Here is a 22,238-nt window from a genome sequence, read left to right on the forward strand (position 1 = left end):
GCCCAACACAATCACAAGGGTCCTTGTAAGAGGAAGGCAGGAGGGTCAGAGTCAGACAGTATTGCAAGGCCATGCTGCTGGTTTTCAGGCTGGATTAGCAGCCAAGAAATTCAGGTTGCTTCCAGAAGCTGGAAAGGGCAAGGGACTGAATTCTCCTCCAGGGTGTCCAGAAGGAACACAGTCCTGCTAATACCTTGATTTTAGCTCAGCAAAACCCATTTCAGACTTCTGACTCTTGGAATTGAAAGAGAATCCATCTGCATTATTTAAGCCACGAAATTCATGGCAATTTGGTACAGCGGCAATAGGAAATTAACATGCCATGGTCCAAGCCACTGTCATGTGGATGTGGAAATTTTCAATCAGCCCAGAGCTGACCCTCAGATATCCCAGTACAGCGAAGAGTTGATCTTTCAAGACCCAGCTCAGATGCCACCTGCATCCTCAGCCTTCTCTGCTTCAACGGGAGGAAGTTATCTCCCCCTCCTCCTGGCCAAAGAAAATACCAACATGCATGGAGCAGAACAATACACTGTAGCAGCCTCTTCAGAAATGCTCATTCCATCCCACCACCACCTGAAGGATATTGCTGTCTGTATTGCACAGGTGTGGAAATAAGCTCAGAGAGGTTACGCGGGTCCAGAAGGCACAGTTAGGGAATGACGCCGTTGGAAGTCCACCCACTGTCTCCTGTTCCTCACCTCCGGCTCTCTCCAGAGCACCCTGGCCACCCTGTGGCATCTGTCACTTCCACCTCAGCTCTAAGGACAGTCATGCCTCCCTTAACAATGGGGATACACTCTGAGAAAAGCATCGTTAGGAGATTTCGTCATTGTGCTAGCTTCATAGAGCACACTTCCACAAACCCTCAGTGGTCTGGCCTACTACACGTCTAGGCTGTATGGTGTAGCCTATGGATCCTAGGCTACAAACCTGTAGAGCATGTGACGGCTCTGAATGCTATAGGCAGTTGTAAGACGATGTAAGTATCTGTGTATCTAGAGATATCTAAATATAGAAAGGGGACAGTAAAAACACACTATTATGATCTTATGGGATCAAGACACACAGCCTGTCATTGATGAAATATTATTATGCTATGCATAACTGTATTTGTGTCTACTTCTTGCCTTGAAATGGTAAGTCCTTGAGGGTTCATGCTTGCTTCAGCTTGACTCTCGCCAACCCTGGCATCTAGCAGATGCTCACCAAATATCTGTGAAAAGAAAGGGAGTGATAAGCAGAAGGAGTGGGGAAGAAGGAAAGGATAGATGGAGACAGACAGGAAGGAAGCAGAGAGGGAGGGAGGAGGGGAGAGAGAAAGGGAAAAGGGAAGAAAGGACAGAATCAAAAGAAGCTTTGGGCATATCCTCTGTTGTCCGTTGTGGCATTTCTCTGGCCTGGCACCGTCACTTAGTGCTTAGTACCCACTGATTCTGGTGGGTATGGCCAGTGCTCACCAATATCCACCTGCTCTTCTTCAGGGATGCACAGCTAGACTGTATTTTCCTGTTGTGGTCACGACACTCAGTTCGGCCAGTGAGCATAAATGATACGTGCCACTTCTCTCTTCTTCTTCCTTTTTTTTTTTTTTTTTTTTTTTGACACAGAGTTTTGCTCTTGCCTCCCAGGCTAGAGTGCAATGGTGTGATCTCGGCTCACTGCAACCTCTGCCTCCCAGGTTCAAGCGATTCTCCTGCCTCAGCCTCCTGAGTAGCTGAGATTACAGGCACTTGCCACCATGCCTGGCTAATTTTTTTTTTAATTTTTTTAATTTTTGGTAGAGACGGGGTTTCACCATGTTGGCCAGGCTGGTCCTGAACTCCTGACCTCAGGTGATCCACCCACCTCGGCCTCCCAAAGTGCTGGGATTACAGGCATGAGCCACCATGCCTGGCCGATACATGCCGCTTCTAAGTCTGACTCATACAAACCTCTCATGATCCTTACACTCTTTCTCCAGCTAAACCGAGATGTCTTTGATGACTTGCAGATGGGAGGAACCAGGAGGTATAGTAGAAGAAGCCTGGGTTCCTGAGGGACTCTGTGGAACAGAGCCCCTGCCTAGCCACACTGGTCTGTGATGAAAGCAAGAAATAACACTTTATTGCAGGAAGCCACCAAAATCTGGGGTGTGTTCACCATAGCAATTTACTGGCCCTCTCTGAGCCTCAATTTTAGGATTAGTAAATGAAGGTGATCACGTGATACCTAGGATGCCTCATCAGTAAAAATTCTGCAGGTCTCTGACTTTCTCCAGAATTTAATCCCAGCTCTTAGGCAATAAAGAAAAACCAAGTACATTCATCCACCAAGCAGGCTCGTGGTGTTATGTATGTAACTCTCTGAACAGATCCATTTCTTTTAATAATAGAACAGCAGATCCATCCATAACTGGCTCATTTTCGAAACAGGGTTTCGATTGACTGGGCCTCAGAGCATTTGAGTTCCATAACATAAAATCAGTCAGCAATTGACTGAATTTAACTAATTTCCACTTGTGAGATGGCTCCTGATTTAAGAGCCCTTTCTTATCATTTTCCCCATCACCCAGTCTCTCGCCAGCTGTATACCTACATGAATATTCTACATCTTCCAACGGAGCGGATTCTCCAGGGGACCATCCACCTGGAAGGAATGAACACACACATCTTGATTTCCTCTGTATGGGAAGTTTGGGACATACCCAGAGGGAACGGCAATTCTTTCCCCAAGCTAAACTTATTCATCCACACTAATGAAATCTTTCTGAGTTCCCAGGATATTGACTACAAGGGAGACCCACCAGAGCAGGAAAGAGAATAAAGGTGGGTTTTGTTTGTTTGATGATGATTGATCTTCCTAATGATCTCCCCGTTTCCCTGCTTGCTCTCTACAGTTTACTCGCAACACATCAGCCAGGATGCTGCTGTTAAAACACAAGTCAGAACATGTTGCACCTCTGCTCATAGAAGTCCAAAGAATTCCTCTTACTCCAAGTAAAACTAAAGTCCTGGCCGGGCGCAGTGACTCACGCCTGTAATCCCAGCACTTTGGAAGGCCGAGGCGGGTGGATCATGAGGCCAGGAGTTCAAGACCAGCCTGACCAATATGGTGAAACCCCGTCTCTAGTAAAAATACAAAAATTAGCCAGGCGTGGTGGCGCGTGCCTGTAGTCCCAGCTACTCTGGAGGCTGAGGGAGGAGAATTGCTTGAACCTGGGAGACGAAGGTTGCAGTGAGCCAAGATCGCACCATTGCACTCCAGCCTGGGCGACAGAATGAGACTGTGTCTCAAAAACAAAAACAAACAAACAAACAAAACACAACAACAAAACACAAATGAAAAAAAAAAACCCTAAAGTCTTTGCAAAGGCACCAAAAGCCATACATTTTCTCAACTGACCACATTTCCTTCTCATTTCTCACTGCTCCCTCCATCCCTGCCACAGGTACCTCCTAGCTTTGGCGAATCTGACTCCCACCTCAGGGCCTTTGCCTTTGTTCTTTCTTCTTCCTGGAATGCTTTTCTCCAGATTATCTTCACATCCTCCCACGCTTTCTTCAACCCTTTGTTCTAGTAGCAAGGTCTTCCCTAAAAACCTTATTTATTATTGCACACTCTCCATCAGTGACATTGCCGGTTCCCCTTCCCTGATTTTATTTTTGTCTGTTGTCTTGGTCACCTTATTATTCATGCTCCAGTAGACCTATAACCAGTTCTATGGCATTGTCTGCTACTCCCTCCTGAATGTAAGCCTCCTGAGTAAGTGCTACTGTTCTTTGCTGCCATTCTCCTGGCACCTAGCAGATGAGCTGACACACATTGATTGCTCAATAAATATTTGTTGAATTGAATTGAAATTTTGTCCTGCCCTTGTATTTAGCAAATGATATTCTAGGCCCCTTATAATGAACATACTGTATTATGTGCCTTGGACAGGTGTTAATTTTTGTTATTTTTATTGGGTTGGTGCAAAAGTAATTGTGGTTTTGCCATTGATTTTAATGGCAAAAACTACTATTACTTTTGCACCAACCTAATACGGTAATTCTTCTGTAGTTCTGTTAGTGTCACTGTCACTCAAGGGTAGAAAATGGAATGACCCTTTGAAAAGCCAGCTTGGGGAGGAAGAACAGTGTGGTGGGAGTTCCTGAATCACTAGGACCCCTTTCGCTCAGCAATGGAGATACTTGGATCATAGCAGAGGTTTCTAACCTAAGATGCACGGACTCCCAAGCTTCAGAGGACCTGGAAGCACCCAGCCAGGACTTTAGTTTTACTTGGAGTAAGAAAATTCTTTGGACCACCTGAAATCATAGGAAAAAAGATCTGTGTGTGTGTGTGTGTGTGTGTGTGTGTATGTGTGTGTTAAACATAGATGTATGCTCACTTATTCTTCCCACAATACCCACTAGTGCCAACTCCTTCCTGGGCTCTTGAGCTACAAAAGAAATCCTGTGTAGCTTACATTCTAATGAGAAAAGAAACACTGAAAGAATATATATTTCTATAAATAATAAAGCTAAGAGGCTAAAGAATGTCCAGGCTGGCAGGCAGCTTTTTCAGGTAACACGAAATGGAAACTGTCTCTGAGAAGATGGAATAGGAACAGAGATTCGAATTAAATAAGGGAATAAACAATGCCACTAGGAGGCAGAGGGAAGAGCAAATGCAACGACTCCGAGATGAGAAAATCTTGGCAGGTGCAGGAAATGGGAAGAAGACCAGTGGGGCTGCAGTACAGACAGCCACGGAGAGAACGGCAGGAGAGGAGGGCAGAGAGATTAAGGGGAAGGCAGGTAGCTCCTTGCAGAGAAATGTGTGGACTTTGCATTTGGATTTAATTGCTAGGATAGAATTCCTGTGGAGAGGTTGTGCGTAAAGGTGTAACTTGATCGCATTTGTGTTTTAAAGGGCTCTGTCAAACTGCTGTGTGCAGAACAGACTGCAGGGGGCAACGTGGAGCAGGCAGATAACTGGGAGCAAGGTAGTGGTCCATGGGAGACAGGCTAGCCTGGACCAAGCAGTTAGCAATGGATAAGGTGAGATAATAGGGCTGCTTGCTAATTGAGTGTGGACGTACGGGTATGTAGCTGGAGAAAGTCTTTATCGGACACCCGTTTCTCCTGACAGTCTGGCATGCATTCCTGCTTCTTCTGGTGAAAGTATCTCTGCTTCACATTTGGAACTACACTGCTGCAATGGACGCAGTATGCGTGGAACTGTCCTTCAAAATTCTCAAACTTCCCCTGGCTAAGGAGTCAGCCCTGGACCTCAGCTTGGTCAGTGAGGCTCTCTTCCCTGGAAAACTGTTTCTTCAGTAGAGCAACATAGGTCTTAAAATGGAAAGGTTCACCCTGACCGTTGTCCCCTGAAGGGGCTGCCCATGAGTTCTGCTAGCCAGACCCTGAGGCTGCTTTGATCCTTTCCTTTCCACAAAGAATCAGTCCATAGCCCCAGTCAACCCTGTGGCTGTTGATGTATCAGAAGCCCCGTTGTAAAGTCCATGTGATGTAGGAAAATGCTGTCAGACTGGGATTCAGCAAACCCGGGTCCTAGACTTGGTTCTGACACTGACTAGCCACAAGATTTTGACAAACATCTTCTCTTCTAATCCTCTACTTTTTGTTTTAAGACGAGTCTCACTCTGTCACCCAGGCTGGAGTACAATGGTGCAATCTCGGCTCACTGCAACCTCGGCTACCTAGATTCAAGCGATTCTTCCACCTCAGCCTCCCGAGTAGCTGGAATTACAGGAGCCTGCCACCATGCCTGGCTAATTTTTTTTTTTTTTAGAGACAGGGTTTCACCATGTTAGCCAGGCTAGTCTTGAACTCCTGACCTCAGGTGATCTGCCCACATCAGCCTCCCAAAGTACTGAGATTACAGGTGTGAGCCACCATGCCCGGCCAATCCTCTACTTTTAATTTCCTCATCTCTTGCGAAAAAACAGAGGAGTCAGAGATGTGACCCATTGTATGCTCCTATGCCATATCCATGCACATGGCATAGAACATTATAACCTGTAAAATGTCCATCTCTCCCACCAGCCTGGCGGAGGGGGCAACTTTATTCATTCACAGAGAAATAGTTGCTGAGTCTCTTTCATGTGACAGGCACAATGCAGTGTTCCAGGATGATTACCTGTATCTACTCCAGTTCAGTACTAATGTTCAATAAATGTTTTCAAACAAATGATTTGATTTCAGAGTTCCTTTAGAAACTAATTAACACATTGAATGCATACTATAAGGTGATTCCAAATTGTTTTTATGAGAATTATCTCTTTAGAGATTCCTCTCCAGTTCCTACAGTCTATGAATCTATGAGTCGCTTATATGAAAGGTTAGCAATAATGGATTGTATCTTCTGAAAATCACAGCTGCTTACTGGATGGTTCTCTTGAAGAGACATCAGCAGCAGGTTATTCTGACCCGCTCTTTGAGACTTCCTTAAAAGACAAGGGATTAGTAGATAATTCACCTGTCTATAAAAACAGGTGCTAACTTCTACTTTATGGCTAGGCTGGGGGGTGGGGGGTGGAAATAAAAGCAACCGTTTCCATAGCAACAAAAATGCACAATTTAAAGAACATAGTGTCTTGCTTAAATCTATTTATAAAGAATGTGTAGGAAATACAATTAAGGAAACTAACAGCAGACGAAGTACTTGGGTTCTGGCTTAATTGTCTGTCTTCCATCATTTAGTACTTAAGAAAAATGGGTTGTTAAAAGATGAAGGGGTCAGCCACACAGAAGGTGGCACAAAGAGGAGGGTGTGACCTTCCTGCATCCCTCAGAGAGCCAAGCCCCTTCACAGTCCCTGCATTCCCAACCCCAAAGCAGCAGCTCCCATTGCCCCAGCCTAGCCCTGTTCAGACAGTTTTCAAGGCCAGCATGAGGTGTGGGTTAGTAGGTCACCACCTTAGAGACCTGATTTAATTGAACCCTGTGGCTCACTAGACTGCAAAAACCTTTACTGTTGACCTGAAATTTTCACCAGGAGATTCCTAAAGCTGCATTTATCAGCCCTGCTTCATTTCCAAAATACATCATGTTACCCGGGTGCTTTGCCAGGACTCTACACTGAAGTCCAAAGTCAGCTCCTTCTCCTGAACAGCTGACTTCTGTCCCTTTACCCTTTCTGGCATTCAGGACTGATACCTCTCACATTCTTCAATCTTGCCCACTTTTTCTTCTCAATTGTCTCTGCAGCCTTTCAACTGTCATGATCCAGGACCACACAAAATGCAATAAAGATGGTCTCATTGCAGGTCTTCTGAAGGACATTTTTTGGCTCCCTTTCTGGGCTTCATCGCTCTCCCACCAGACACTCTGGTCCTGGGCTCCAGACTCTGGGATTGCCCAAGGATCTAAAGTCCATCTGCTAAGCAAAACCTTCACCCTGTGTTTCCTTAACTTCAGAGTCTACCCCTCAAGGGTAAGATGCTGAAGTAGCCACACGCTGGTGTTGTACCTTGGACAGCTCCAAATGATGCTCTTAGCGTTTACCCATTCTGCAGGAGCTGTGGTTCTGCAGCTCCCTGACCAGGGACAGCTTCGTCCTGCACAGGAACATGCATGCAGGGTGTGCTCAGTCCTCAGTGGTGACTGCTGACCTCCTTCCATCATTCTCACACTCTCCACAACAACCACAAACACTTGTTTAACCTGGAAAGAGGAAAAGTCCACCCCGGTATAGTCACTAATGAGGTGAACCAGATAGGGCCACGTGCAATCAGATGGACTCCTAAACAGAACAAAACGTCACTCTCCTTGTCTCATGGGTTGACATGCCCAACACCAAAAAATAAAGAAAAAATTAAAAATACAGCAGTCTCCCCTTATCTATCCATGGTTTTGGTTTTTCAGGTTTTTAGTTACCCTCAGTCAACTTCAATCTGAAAATATTAAATGGGAAATTCCAGAAATATACAATTTTTGTTTTCTGTTTTTCATTTTTGTTTTCTTCCGAGACGGAGTCTTGCTCTGTCGCTCAGGCTGGAGTACAGGGGTGCGATCTCAGCTCACTGCAACCTCCGGCTCCTGGGTTCAAGAAATTCTCCTGCCTCAGCCTCCCAAGTAGCTGAGATTACAAGCACCTGCCACCACACCTGGCTACTTTTTTGTATTTTTTTGTAGAGATCGGGTTTCACCATGTGGGCTTGGCCAGACTGGTCTCTAACTCCTGACCTCGTGATCCTCTCACCTCATCCTCCCAAAGTGCTGGGATTACAGGTGTGAACGACCATGCCTGGCCAAAATATACAATTTGTACGTTTTAAATTGTGCATTGCTCTGAGTAGCATGAAGAAATTGTCACTCGGTCCTGGCCAGATATGGATCCTCCTTTTGTCCAGAGTATCCATGCTGCAGGTGCTACCACCCCCAGAGTCATCTAATAGTCATCTCAGTGATCAATTCAACTCTTGAGGTTTCATAGTGCTTGTGTTCAAGTAATCCTTATTTTACTTGATTTTTGCTTCACTACTAATAATTATTGGTTATTGTTGTTAATGTCTTACTGTGCCTAGTTTATATTAAAAACTTTGTCAAAAGTATGTATATACAGGAAAAACATAGGACAGTGTGTACAGGGTTCAGTATTATCAGCAGTTTCAGGCATCCGCTGAGGGTCTTAGAATGCATTCACCACAGATAAGAGGGAACTACTCTAAAAACACAAGAAAGAAACAGTGCCTTGTCCTTTTCTCCAGCGTCCTTGTTCCAGAAAGAATCTAATCTTTTTTTCTGCAATGGCTAAGGCTCTGCGATCACAGGTGCTCCTTCTCCTGCCCCAGGCATAGCTGTCTTCCTTTCCTTCCTCAAACAAGCCAGGTACATTCCTTTGGGATGCACTGCTCCCTCTATCTGGATCTCCCTGACCTAAATCATTACTCGTTTGGTTCTTTTTTTTTTTTTAAGAGGGAATTTCTCTCTGTCACCCAGGCTGCAGTGCATTGGCATGATCTTGGCTCACTGCAACCTCTGCCTCCTATGTTCAGACAATTTTCCTGCTTCACCCTCCCGAGTAGCTGGGATTACAGGCACCCACCATCACACTCGGCTAATTTTTGTATTTTTCGTGGAGACAGGTTTCACCATGTTGGCCAGGCTGGTCTTGAACTCCTGACCTCAGGTGATCCACCTGCCTTGGCTTCCCAAAGTGCTGGGACTACAGGCGTGAGCCACTGTGCCTGGCTGCTTGTTTGGTTCTTACCATTCAGTCCCCAGCTCAGAGAAGCCTTCCTGGACCCTGTTGAAAGTAGCCTCTCCCACCAGCCAAGTCTTCGATTTGTTCTATTTCCTCCATGACATCTATCACTGCCTGCAATTATATTGTTCACTTAGGGCTCTACTTACTTTTTTCTACTTACTTATTTCCACCACCAACATATAAATTTGTTGAAACAGACACCCTATCTGTATTGTTCCCCTCTGTATCTGAAGGCTCTAAACAACACCTGGCATAGAGTAGAAATTCAATAAATATGCATTGCATGAATGAATGCTTGCAGGAATAAATGAATGGTGTTGGTAATACAGCCTCATGGTTAGAACTACAGGCTTCAAAACCTGATATCTTTGAGTATGAATTCTGGATTGAACATTTAGTAGTCACCTGACCACAGGCAAGTCAGTGGACTGTTCAAAGTCTCATTTTCTTCTTCTGTAAAACAGGGTCAAATATAGCATTTATCTCATAAGGTCGTTATGAGAATTCAATGAGAACAACATTGGCCAAGCACTAAGCACAGTGGCTGGCACATAACCTCAGCAAATGGTCATTACGATTATCCTCCTATTTTTCCCTATTCTGTAATATTCTTCCTACTATTGCCAATTAATGGAAACTACAATTCTTTTTTCTGTCTTACCTATAGAAAGTCTTCCTGAGGAGACTCTGGTCTAATTGATTCTTTCTCTATTGCCATATTGAAGTTCCATCTGCTTGCAAATTACTGTAGAGTAAGAATAGAATGACAATTTAATGAGCAGCTACTATGCTCAGGCATTTGATATATACTGGATTATCTCTCTCACCCACATGGAACTCTGCCAGGGGGAGGAGCAGACAGTGGCAATTGTGCCGTGATATCTGTTTGAAATGCCTGTTCTTCAGTGCCGTAAAGAAATAGCACTTGAACATAAATTTAATTTTCTCAGCAAGGCTATTTTTGTACTTTCTGCAGAAAGGGTACACTCGCCAGCAGTTTTGCCACAAGAGTACACTGAACAAAGGAGACAGGGTCATTTATAACCTGACGCATCAGCCTTACTGCTGTGTCCGGTTTCCATTGGCTGGAACAGGACCTCACATTCTGTATTTGTCTTGATTGGCTAGCAACTTCAAACTTTTTAAAACAGGCAAAGGCAGAGGAGAACAAAGGAAGGAGGAAGTAACTTGTGGAATGCTGAGAAAGGTAAAAACACCTTCAAATAAGGAAGAGGAACAGGCTATGACTTAATGCTTGCTTGGACTGTATGAGCATGCCAGGGCAAATATTTAGGCTACATTGTGGAAACTAAGAATATAAAGCACATGACTTTATTGATTACGGCTAGCAGATATTTAAGAATATTAGCACAGGTCTTTGAATAAATTTTGCTTTTAAGAGACGTTACTATTTATTCCTAATTAGACGGGGAGGAAAATCTTTGAAGAGGAACCTCTATTTTTCACATGTCCATTCTACCTTCTTTTTCAGTGACAGAGTCATAATTGTGTGGGGAAGGAGGGGCAAAGAGAACATTTCTCAGCCTCCCTGACAGTCAGTTGTGGCCATGAGACTAAGCTGTGGCCAATTAGATAAAGCAGAAGGAAACTGGTTCAGCAGGAAAACAGGCCTATATTTGTCTTTTCCCCCGCCCCAACTCCACAGTGCCTGCAACCTAGAATGTGGGGGTAGGGGTAGGGATGGTCCTTAAATGTAGCTTGAATCCTGAGGTGAACATGAGGATGGATGAACATGAGGATGATGGGGCAGAAAAATAAACTTGCACACTAGCCCTAGAATCCCTACTTGCACACTACATTTCTGGGAGTAATAAAAACCACATTTCTATTTCATTCAAGTCAGTGGTATCTGAGCTTTTCTGTGATAAGTAGCAAAACCTAATCCTAACCTTTACTATAGGCATCGTAAGCCCACGGTATTAATGAAGAACTTGGAACTCAGGAAGAGTGAATAATTTGCCCAAGATTACACAGCTAAAAAGCCACCAACCTGGTATTTGAATGTTGATGAACTTCATTCTAATATACAAGTCTTTTCCATTAATCCTGCAAGTTAGGTCTCAATTCAGGGCAGCAAGGATCTCAGAGGGGCTTACCTCAAACCCTCAGGCAATAGGGAATCCTTTCTCTGGCATCCCTGAAGACCACCCAGCCTCAGGCTTAATGGCCTCTGGGGACATCAAACTCATGACTCACTGTTCAATCCTTTGTTTATTTATTTATTTATTTATTTATTTATTTATTTATTTATTTATTTTTGAGATGTAGTGTCTCTCTGTTGCCTAGGCTGGAGTGCAGTGGCACAACCTTGGCTCACTGCAACCTCCGCCTCCCAGGTTCAAGCAATTCTCCTGCCTCAGCCTCCTGAGTAGCTGGGACTACAGGCACACGCCACCACACCCAGCTAATTTTTGTATTTTTAGTAGAGACGGGGTTTCACCATATTGGTCAGGCTGGTCTCGAACTCCTGACCTCAGGCGATCCACCCGCCTCAGCCTCCCGAAGTGCTGGGATTACAGGCGTGAGCAACTGCACCTGGCCCTCAATCCTTCATTTTTCAGAAAGCTCTTCTTTGATGTAACAGCTGAAATTTACTTTTTTTTCTAATGTCCACGCCACAGTTGTGAACTTTCAAACCAGTAAGACCCTTGTGGTGTCCACTTGACTCTTCAAACCTTTCAGGATACAGCCTTCAGGTCTCTCTTGGTCTTCTGTATTCCAACTATAATGAATATTCATTCATTCATAACACAGAGGAGGGATGCTTATGTGCCAAGCACTGTGCTATGCACTGGGGCAGATGTGCTGGCTGACCTCATGGAGTTTGTAGTCTAACGGGACTCCCTAAAAGGATGTGGTCTCTTTTGGTCCCATTGAACTGTGTCAATTTCTTTTGGAAGAATGGTTCTTATTAGTAGTGCTTCCAATTATGGGGACATAGTCTCATAAACTTGGATTCTTTGTGTCCACCTATCTTAGCCCCTTTATATTTTCTTTTCTCTTATTCTCATCATACTCCCCCTGGAGAACTCAATCGTGCCTGGAATTTCAGTGGTAACCTGAATGCCAAGCAATCCCAGGCATTTATCTCTAAACTAAGCTCCAGACTCAAATGTAAAGGTCTAATTGTCAACTCCACCTTAATATACCACAAACCCCTCAAATGCAGTAAGTCCAAAGCTGAATCCATCATCTCTCTCCCTGCCTCACTTCTGCCTCCAATGCAGCCTCTCCTCCTGCGCTCTCTGCTCTGGTTAATGTTACTGTAATCTATGCCATTTCCCAACCTCGCATGATCCCTTCCTCTACCTTACACTCCACTTTCGTCCCTGCCAATATCTTATAAATTTCTCACATCCCTCCCCACCTCTCCACCTCCACGGCCACTGTTGAGTCCTGTGTCATCATTTATCCAAACAATTCCAATAACCCCCCTGGCTAACCTTCCTGTTCCTAATGAAAACCCTGTACGTTTCAATCTAACCTACACACTGTCAGCATTGACCTCTTTAAATCAAACACTGGCTATAGCACCTATTACTTAAAAGCCTTCCATGCAACATGTCTGCTTATCAACTGCGAATGCTGTGGCCATAAAATGACCTCACCAATCAGGCTCCAATTGGCATTTCCAGCTTCATCTCTTCCCACTTCCCTGATTCAATTTTTGTTTGTTTGTTTTTGTTTTTGAGACGGAGTCTCGTGATCTTGGCTCACCACAACCTCTGCCTCCTGGGTTCAAGTGATCCTCCTGCCTCAGCCTCCCAAGTAGCTGGGATTACAGGCACCTCCCACCCTGGCTAATTTTTGTGTTTTTAGTAGAGATGGGGGTTTTGCCATGTTGGCCAGGCTGGTCTTGAACTCTTGACCTCAAGTGACCTACCTGCCTTGGCCTCCCAAAGTGCTGAGATTACAGGCATAAGCCACTGCTCCCGGCCCCCGATCCAAATTCTATACACTGAACCCCAGCTACAGGAAACAGCTCCCTGCTTCCCAACGTGCCACACGCCTTTCTGACTCTGTGTCCTCCCTTTTCCTCTTCCTGTTGTTCCCTCTTTGGTGAAATGAAGTCTTCCCCAGTCACCAGGCTGAGCTTTGTCACTGCCTGTGTACTCCCCTAGCTGACTGTACAACTTCTTCTAAACTCTTGCCACATGATTATAGAATGCTTGTTATGTGACAGTCTTTGTGACTATGAGGTCATGGGGTGGGTGCAGTGATTACTTCTTACGTACCTCTACATGCTCATGATTTACACACATCCTGCACACAGTTATGGAGAAATCACAGGTAATTAACCGTTAATGAGCCCTAACTTGGTGCCAGGCCCTACCTTGGTCATGTCACACATCATTCACCTGAAGACCATAACAAGTTCTTGAGGTCAGAAAGTGCAGCATAATAATAGACTTACTACATAACATTTATTGAACACTTACTGTATACCTGGTGTCAGAATTAAAAAGTGCACTGAGTAAAGTTCAGCAAAAAGGCAGTAACTCAGAAATGGAAAACCAAACATCGTATGTTCTCACTGATATGTGGGAGCTAAGCTAGGAGGACACAACGGCATAAAAATGATACAGTGGACTTTGGGGACTTGGGGGGAAGAGTGGGAGGCGAGTGACGGATAAAAGACAATCAATATGGTGCAGTGTATATTGCTCGGATGATGGGTGCACCAGGTTCTCACAAATCTCCACTGAAGAACTTACCCATGTAACGAATACCACCTGTACCCCAATAACTTGTGGAAAAAATAATTTAAAATAATAATAATAGTAAAATAAATAAAATGTGGATGGGGAAACACCTGGCTTTTCAGAAGCATCTGCACTGTTATTGACGTGCAACATGGCTTCTATGGTCGATATTAACTGTGTGATATTTTCCAAGTAATTCATTTGCCGTGCCTGTTCTAGAAACCTGGAACAAAACAGAAAAGAAGAAATTCAACTAGGTATATCAATATTTTGGGAAAAACAAACAAACAAAAAAAAACCCAGCAAGGCACGCTTTAGTCAAGCCTATTGCAATTGGGAAGAGAGGCCAGAACTCAATCTGAAGTCAACTGCACTGAAACAAAGGGTAGATGTTTTTGTTTTGTTTTAGGTTCTGGGGTACATGTGTAGGATGTACCAGTTTGTTACATATGTAAGTATGTGCCATAGTGGTTTGCTGCACCCATCACCTAGGTATTAAGCCCTGCATGCATTAGCTATTTTTGCTAATGCTCTCTCTCCCCCTACCCCACCCCCAGCAGGCCCCAGTGAACAACATGGTAAAATCTCATCTCTATTAAAAATACAAAAATTAGGCTGGGCGTGGTGGCTCACACCTGTAATCTCAGCACTTTGGGAGACCGAGGTGGGCGGATCACGAGGTCGGAAGATCAAGACCATCCTGGCTAACATGGTGAAACCCCGTCTCTACTAAAAATACAAAAAAGTTAGCTAGGCATGGTGGCAGGCACCTGTAGTCCCTGCTACTCAGGAGGCTGAGGCAGAGGTTGCGGTGAGTTGAGATCGCGCCATTGCGCTCCAGCCTGGGAGACAGAGTGAGACTCTGTCTCAAGAAAAAAAAAGAAAGAAAGAAAGAAAGAAAGAAATACAAAAATTGGCCAGGCATGGTGGCATGTGCCTATCATCTCAGCTACTCGGGAGGCTGAGGTCTAAGAATTGTTTGAATCTGGGAGGCAGAGATTGCAGTGAGCCAAGACTGTGCCACCACACTCCAGCCTGGGCAACAGAGTGAGACTCTGCCTGAGAAAAAAAAAAAAGAAAAGAAACACACACACATGTTCATACATACACATATTGACACAGATGGAGAAAGAGGCACAGGAGGAGTAGGATGAAGTCTGATCAGGCAAGGGTTAGAAACAGCTATCCAAGGAGAAATCAAGCATCACTTCTTCTATCGCCCTAGGAGACTAGGAGAACAGTAAAGACCCTAGGAAGTTGGAGTGCAGTGATCAGGGTATGTGGCTTACAATGTAGAATGGAAGAAACAGAAATGGGTGGGTAGCTCCAAATGAAGGAGGTGAACACTCATCAGGTGTCTAGGCTCACATACTAACCACACTTAGTGAAAGTGCCATCCACAAAGAAAACTGCTTCCAGGCTTAAAAACCACAGTTCAGTAACCTGCCTGAACCACCACCCTATATTTGGTCTAGGGTAATGGGGATTCCTAGACAAACCTTAATGTTCTTGAGGAAGGGAGAAACACAAAATTTTGCCAAAGAAAGAAGTGTAAGGAGAAAATGTTTAGTCACTCAACCACTCAACAAATATTTCCTGAGCAGCTACTATATGCCAGAATAAAGCTGTGAACAGAGCACAAGCATTTGATCTTGTACTTTTCTTCTCTTCATCTCGATGTATGTGAATTTCCTCCCTGTCCACCAGAAGCATGCATATTGCCCAGAGATCTAAGATTGTTAGAAAAAGTGAAAAAAAAAACAACAACAAGAAGTTGCAAACTGTAGGAGACTGATGAATAAAAGGATTCTCCCATCCTGCCCAATGAATAGTCACTCTTAGAGAGTCTGTCCCAAGAATCTGCTTTCCTGAACTCAGAAATATACTTTGACTTAAACTGATGACTTTTTTGGGGTGATCAAACAAGGACTCAATTGAACACATTGGCTGAAAATTCGAGGTCTCACTGAACAGATGTTGGAGCTATTTTCCTTCCTCTAGCCTAGTTAGGAGGTTGGTTAACTAGGAAGCCCAAATGAAAGTTGCTTTCGTGGTATCTGGAATATAAATTGACATTCATGATCTGTTCTGCTAATGGCATTAACTTTATAATAGCTCCTAAGTGATTCTAACATATAAGTAGGGTTGAGAACCACTGCTATACAGCCCATGAAGAACTTATAGAAACACACACACATACTTACACATACACATATTGACACAGATGGAACAAGAGGCATAGCGGGAGCTGCATGAGGTCTGACCAGGCAAGGGTTAGAAACAGCCATCCAAGGAGGAATCGAGCATCACGAATTCTATCTCCCTAGGAAACAAGGAAAACAGTAAAAGCCCTACAAAGAGTAGTGATTGGCGGTATTACCAGGAGTGGACAGTAGTTCATCCATTATGCATTTCTTCTAAAAGTAATTGCTCCTACTCTCATTAAGTCGTTATTTGAACACTTCCTACCTCCTACGTACACTGCATAGTACAAAAAATGAAGGACAAGCCTCCACCCTCAAGTGGCTCACAATCTAGTGAGGAAAAGAGGCAAATAAATGGTCTGCAGTGGCACAGCTCAATTGAGCTGTGATAGAGGAATTTGCAGAGAGGGAATGCAACCGATGTCGAGGGAATTAGGTAAGGCCTTCCAGAACAATTGACACCTGAACTGAATCTCTTGTCACCTTAATCTTGAAATTTCTCTTCTGTAGAAAAGTGAAAAATAAGTGTCTGTAGTTGAGGCCACCCTGTCTATGGCATTTTGTTGAAGCAACCCAGGCAGACGACTACAGTCTAGCAGCAGAGAGAGGGAATGAGCATTTCAAGTAGCAGGAGCAGCACACAGGGGTGAGAGGGTGCAGGCGCAGTAGCAGAGTCCCAGACAGATGAGAGAGTTTGGCATGTTCTGGAGCTATAAGCACTTTTGATGCCTATAGCAATGACAACGACAATTGGAGAGAACTTCAAGACAACCAATATCCAAGAACTAAACTGCCCAGTACCAACTCTAATCAATATGTGCATTCAAGAAAGGACAAGGTCAGTGAACACCAAGGGCCAGGGCAAGGGGTATTTCTTGGAGTGGGTACGGCAGCAGAGAGGCCCACTGTCCAAGGCTCAGAATGGAATCCAACACGTTTCCATTTGCCTTCCACCGTAAAGTAAGCATGACCTTCCTCTTGCTTCCCCTTGGGAAGTTTGCTTTCCAGAGGAAGCTGTTTAAGGACATGTATTTGCTTGAGGCAGATTGAAAAGGTGATGGCTGTGGTGATTGTGCGTGAAGCTCATTCAAATGGGAGGGATCCAAGTAGATTTTGGCAAAAGGATGTTCAAATGCCTTTGCCAGGCCGGTTATATAGAGGCAGCTTGACTGATCATCTGACACTCTTTCACGTGTTGGGATATACATCTATAGCAACCTTTTAGGGCACTTACCCAGCAAAAAAGTAAAATTATACATTGAAGTGGAGGCGTGATATGCAAGAGAGAGACAACAGCATCTCTATTAAACCACTTAGCACCACCATCCTCAACCACTTGGGGCCGGAACGATGGTCTGTTGAAGGGTGGTGTTTAAAAAAAATCATTCCAGGCACGTACAGAAATAGTTTTTTTCTAACAATTAAGAAACATTTTCAGATATTTTGCAGTGGTGGGGTATTTCAGAAACATTTATGTCTTTAAATGCCAGATTCCTCAGACTGGTTAATGCAGAAGTATTAAAAAGAAACCTACTTTTTAAAAAAATTTGTTTCAGAATGCACTCAGCAGGAGTGGTTCAGCATGGGGAATTTTTCGTTCTTATTCAACTTCTTAATACATCCAGGAGCATCTTGGGACCCTCAAGGACCTTGGTGATTAATTCTCTACTTCTATATTCTCTTCTCTAGAAACTCTTCAGGTGACCTGTTACATTCAAATACTGTCAAAATGTCAATAATCAACCAAATATTTCATGGTGGTGTGTGCATTTGTTCTGTGCTGTTCCCTCTACCTAGGATGAATTTTTGTTACTGTTTACCTGGTGAACCCCTTTCCAAACCCTTTGAAATAAACAGAAACGTGGCTTCCTCCAGACCCCCAAGATAAAAGGTATTCATTTCTTCTCTTCTGCAGCAACATCTTCGAGTTCAGCCCCCACTCTTGGCCATTCAGGCAGAATGCATGAGCTTCTGCTCCTTTCCTTCCTACCTCATGAAGATGGAGTCAGAAACAGCTTCACAACATGACCCTTCATTCCCACCTTCTCCAGACACACACCCTCCTTAGCTCTGCCCCATGCTTATTCCAAAGCTCCATGACCCTTCATTCCCACCTTCTCCAGACACACACCCTCCTTAGCTCTGCCCCATGCTCATTCCAAAGCCCCCTCAATCTCAGGTGGGTGTGTTCCTCACCTGGCAAGCGTCACTTCTGTGTATGTTCTCTTGATGGACGCATTAGCACACAGATACCCCTATAAAGATATCTGATAGTTATTGAACGCTTCATACAAAGAGCTTTTCCAAGTTGTCCCTATGTCTTAAAAATTTCATAAAGTGGAATTTTTCTGATTTCCAATATTTATAGGTCTGGGACCACAAGGGTAGGGCAAACCAAAGGATCAGCCTCCTATGGGCCAACTGGCCAAGAGTAAGGACTGAGCTCTAGGCATTCTGATGAGCGCTTACTAGAGCTTGCCACAAAGCACTGTGAAAGCACAGAGGACAGTATTGCTGATCTTGCCTGGAGGACAAACAGGGCTTCACAGAGGAAGTGCCCTGTGCCATCACTAGATTTATGACAATGTATCCCACCTGGCAAAATGAGGCTTAGTTGTGATGTTTGGTAGTACATAAATATTTAAGTTTTAAAATGTGTCCATTTAAAGATAATAGATAGTACAGGTGGAATGTGGATCTGACAAAAGTAGAACAATTCAGGTTTATTCCATACCATTCTACTTGCTTCATTGACAAATGCCATTTTGCCTTCACTATGAGAAGGTCATTAATCTAAGTGTTTTCAAATACTAACTGATTTGATCCTCATAACAACTCTATGAGGTAGGTATTATACTGTTTTGGGGTCCATAAGACACCAGAGAAAACTAAGGCACAGAAATGTTAAATAATTTACCCGAGGTCATAGAGCTAGCAAGTAGGAGGACTTGAACCCAGGCAGTTTGGGGCTAGTACCTACGCATGTGGACACTATAATATGCTGCCTCTTGTGCAGATATGTGTGGAAAAACCATAAGCTCAAGAGAACAAGGGCACATATCTTTTTCTCTTCATTGTGTATCCAGCCTTTACATTACAACATGGCTCATAGTTGGAGCTAAATATTAAACGCTTTTGAATAAATGGATGATAGACAATAGAAGAAGCCTTCTTTGGTTATATTGATCACACTGTTGTATATGTGTGTTTACATATCTGTCTTCCCTTCAGACCTTCATTCCTGTCACATAGTATTTGCTCACTAAATTCATTCATTCAAAAGACATTTATTTGTTGCCTTTGAGCTTCAAAAGTACATATCATGTAATAGAAGATCATAAATGGTACTATAATGCTGCTCTAATAAATCAGGGGAGAATTTTTTAAATCAAAGATGGTTTAGAACTGTAGTTGTGTACAGTTATACATCATAACAACAGGGGTAACTCCCTTTAAGAAAACCAGATCTTGGCTGGGCGTGGTGGCTCATGCCTGTAATCCTAGCACTTTGGGAGGCCGAGGCGGGCAGATCACCTGAGGTCAGGAGCTCAAGACTAGCCTGACCAACATGGTGAAACTCTGTCTCTACTAAAAATACAAAAATTAGCTGGGCATAGTGGCGCGTGCCTGTAATCCCAGCTACCTGGGAGGCTGAGGCAGGGGAATCGCTGGAACCCAGGAGGCAGAGGCTGCAGTGAGCCAAGATCATGCCACTGGACTCCAGCCTGGGTGATAGAGCAAGACTCTGTCTTGGAAAAAAAAAGAAAAGAAAATCAGATTTTTCACGAAAGAGTGATTGACACGCAATTATATTCCATGTTGATAGAGTTTGGATGTTCTGTCCCTTCCAAACCTCATGTTGAAATGTGACTTCCAATGTTGGAGGTGCGGCCTGGTGGGAGGGGTTTGGGTTATGGGAGCAGATTCCTCATGAGTTTTGGTGTTTTCCTCATGGTCATGAGTGAGTTCTTGTTCTGTGAGCTCATATGAGATCTGGTTGTTTAAAAGAGCCTGGAACGTCCTCCTCTCTCTTGCCCCCTCTCTCACAGCATGAGAAAAGCTCACACTGAGGCCTGGAAGCTTTGTGAGGCCCTCACCAGAAGCATGCTTCCTGTACCATGCTTCCCGTACAGCCTGAGAACTGTGAGCCAAAATAAACCTCTTTTCTTTATATTATCCAATCAGATATTCCCTTGTAGCAACACAAAACAAACTAATACACGTGTGTTACAAAGGAATACAATACAGTTCCCCCTTTAAATTGATTTACAATACATTAGGGTTCCAACTTTAAATTGAGTGGACAAAAATGTGCTTCCAAGTTACTCTATGTTCAAAACTTTAACTTACCCAGCTTTATCAAGGTCAGCTCGGTGACATAAAGTGAGTGTACCCATAAATTAAACCACTTACATGATGACGTGTATCTCCCAGTGATGCCCATAAGAAAGGACACAGAACATTCTCAACAGATTATTCATAATTCTTCTGACAAAATTATGTGATGGCTATGTTTTCAATTATAATTAGTGACATTATCTAATATAGCATGTTACGGAAGAGTTGAAAAAAAAATGAACTCTAAAGTTAGCTCCACATGGATCTGAATTCCAGTCTGCTGCTTCTGGTTGTGTGCCCTTGGACACATGACTCTGTCTTTCTTTCCTCATCTAAAAAAAAAAAAAAAAGGAAACTAATAATGCCCATTTGCACAGGGCATTGTGAGATCATGAATGTCAAGTGCCAGACACACAATAGCTCTGAAATAAAAGTTCATTTCCTTTGCTTCTTTCCCCTGACCCTACACCATTTAACCCAGCAATCCCACTACTGGGTGTATACCCAAAGGATTATAAATTGTTCTACTATAAAGACACATGCACACATATGTTTATTGAGGTACAGTTCACAATAGGAAAGACTTGAAACCAACCCAAATGCTCATCAACGATAAACTGGATAAAGAAATGTGGCACATATACACCATGGAATACTATGCATCCATAAAAAAGGATGAGTTTATGTCCTTTGCATGGACGTGGATGAAGCTGGAAACCGTCATTCTCAGCAAACTAGCACAAGAACAGAAAACCAAACACTGCATGTTCTCACTCATAAGTGGGAGTTGAACAATGAGAACACATGGACAGAGGGAGGGGAACATCACACACTGGAGCCTGTCAGGGGGTGGGGGGCTAGGGGAGGGACAGCATTAGGACAAATACCCAATGTAGATGACAGGTTGATGGGTGCAGCAAACCACCATGACATGTGTATACCTATGTAACAAACCTGCACACTGGGCACATGTATCCCAGAACTTAAAGTATAATGAAAAAACTTCCAAAAACATTGTCATGTTTGTCAATGGATAATAGACAATAGAAGAACATTTCTTTTGTTATATAGATCACACTATTGTATATGTGTGTTTACTTATCTGTCTTCCCTTCAGACCTTCATTCTTGTCACATAGTATTTGCTCACTAAATTCATTCATTCAAAAGAAGTTTATTTGTTGCCTTTGTGCTTGAAAAGTACATATCATGTAATAGAAGATCATAATGGTACTATAGCAAATTACTAATAAGGAACACCAAATGTAGAAAGGTATGCCTTGCCAATGTCTTGACCCCTTGAGTCAACAAGACAAGGAGTCTGGTTGCCGAGGAGGAAGCTAAGAGGGAATAGCAATTGAAATAGAAAAATAAAGGGAACTGCTCCCAAATACTAGGGCTTACTTGGGTCATTTCAGTGAGTTCCTTAAAAACTCAGCAGGGGATTTCCATTGCACTATTTCCCAGAGTGGTTGATGCAATCTCCAGTAAACTATGAATGAAATAGGCATGCATGCACATACTGAGTAGTGTGGTGTCATCTACAAGAATGTGCATCTTGGAGCCACACTGCTTGATTTAAAGCAAGACTTCAACATGTATTAGTTGTGTGTCCTTAGGAAATGTATTAAACTTCTTTATGACTCAACTTTGCCCTTTGTGAAAGGAAGATAAGAATAATATCTACCTTGTAAGGATGTTTGGAGAATTGAATAAAATAATGTATGTACAGCACTTAAAATAGACCTTAACATATTGTAAGTGTCCAATAAATC

At 43.5% G+C, this 22,238-nt stretch overlaps 1 long non-coding RNA gene across 1 annotated transcript; it reads right to left on the minus strand.

Annotated features, from left to right (window-relative positions):
- Positions 1–1,130: 1,130 nt before the first annotated feature.
- Positions 1,131–19,679, minus strand: LOC103888330. Its single transcript, XR_002515371.2, has 5 exons — positions 16,127–19,679; positions 14,033–14,145; positions 9,860–9,943; positions 2,578–2,628; positions 1,131–1,216 (listed from the first exon to the last, which is right to left on the minus strand). It is a non-coding gene; the product is annotated as an uncharacterized LOC103888330 (long non-coding RNA).
- Positions 19,680–22,238: the final 2,559 nt, after the last annotated feature.

Source organism: Papio anubis, chromosome 16 (assembly GCF_008728515.1).
Source record: "Papio anubis isolate 15944 chromosome 16, Panubis1.0, whole genome shotgun sequence".
Lineage (NCBI taxonomy): Eukaryota > Metazoa > Chordata > Mammalia > Primates > Cercopithecidae > Papio > Papio anubis.